Source organism: Bos mutus, chromosome X (assembly GCF_027580195.1).
Source record: "Bos mutus isolate GX-2022 chromosome X, NWIPB_WYAK_1.1, whole genome shotgun sequence".
Lineage (NCBI taxonomy): Eukaryota > Metazoa > Chordata > Mammalia > Artiodactyla > Bovidae > Bos > Bos mutus.
The window spans coordinates 111,831,400-111,832,630 of record NC_091646.1 but is presented as its reverse complement, the minus strand read 5'-3'; the positions used below and the strand labels follow the sequence as shown (position 1 = coordinate 111,832,630).

Sequence of the window (1,231 nt, the reverse complement as noted above, 5' to 3'; positions counted from 1 at the left end):
CACTGTTTATATTTGCACCTGAATCCTTTCCAGTATTTTGTAATCCCCTGTAATCAAGCTACCCTTCTGCTTTAGGTAAATATGTAAGAATTCAAAGATTCTTTCCTCTAAATAAACTGTGTCTTATGGATGCTCTTCGATGTGATTCCTGCATTTCAGACTGTCAACCATTGAGTTCTGAATGATTTCACCTGTGTAAATGCACAGACACCCTTCTTGAGCTCTTTAGGCTATCATGGTTTAGATAATTCAATTAGCTTTCCTAAATCTTAGCAGTAGATGTATTTTTAAGAAGCAAATTAAAACTTGGCTACATTAATTGCTTTTTCCCCACAGTGTTCCTGCCTGATCTTTCTACCCCCTGTTGCCAAGCTGGTGTTTGCAAAGAAGCCAAGGTGATGTTAGGAGTCCTTGCTTATTAGTTCATGTCAAGTGACCAACGCAGGGAGCCCTGACGCAACAGTCTGCATGTGACACGAGGATGGGGCTACTGAACTGTTCCCCTAAAGACTACTTAACCAGGTGCTGCTGAAACAAGGTGTCCTGGGGATCTTGTTGAAATGTAAATGCTAATTCAGTCGATCTAGGGCAGGGCCTGGGATCCTGCATTTCTAGCAGGTTCCCAGAGGATGCCAGTGCTGCTGGTCCCCAACAGAACACACTTTGGACAATGAGGATTTAACCCTGTGTTTTTGTGGTTGGAAGTTTGAAAGTGAAAGTGAAGTCACTCAGTCATGTCCAACTCTTTGTGACCCCGTTGACTGTAGCCTACCAAGCTCCTCCATCCATGGGATTCTTCAGGCAAGAATACTGGAGTGGGTTGCCATTTCCTTCTCCAGGGGATCTTCCCAACCCAGGGATTGAACCTGGGTTTCCTGCATTGGAGGCAGATGCTTTAACCTCTGAGCCACCAGGGAAGCCCATAAAGTTTAGAAGCTGCTAAATTCAGTATCTGACTTAATCAGGGTGTAAGTCACTTAATATTCACTGCATCTTGCATGCATGCTCAGTCTCTTTAGTCATGCCTGACTCTTTTGCTACCCCATGGACTGTGGCTCACCATGCTCCTCTGTCCATGGGATTGTCCAGGCAAGAATACTGGAGTGGGTTGCCATGCCCTCCTCCAGGGAATCTTCCTGATCCAGTGATGAAACCCTTGTATCTTATGTCTCCTGCATTGGCAGGCGAGTTCTTTACTGCTAGTACCACCTGGGTGACAATTGCTGTTCCA

General features: G+C 45.2%; 1 non-coding gene across 1 annotated transcript; it reads right to left on the bottom strand.

Moving 5' to 3' along the window:
* Positions 1-845: 845 nt before the first annotated feature.
* Positions 846-917, bottom strand: TRNAW-CCA (transfer RNA tryptophan (anticodon CCA)). Its single transcript has one exon. It is a non-coding gene; the product is annotated as a tRNA-Trp (tRNA).
* Positions 918-1,231: the final 314 nt, after the last annotated feature.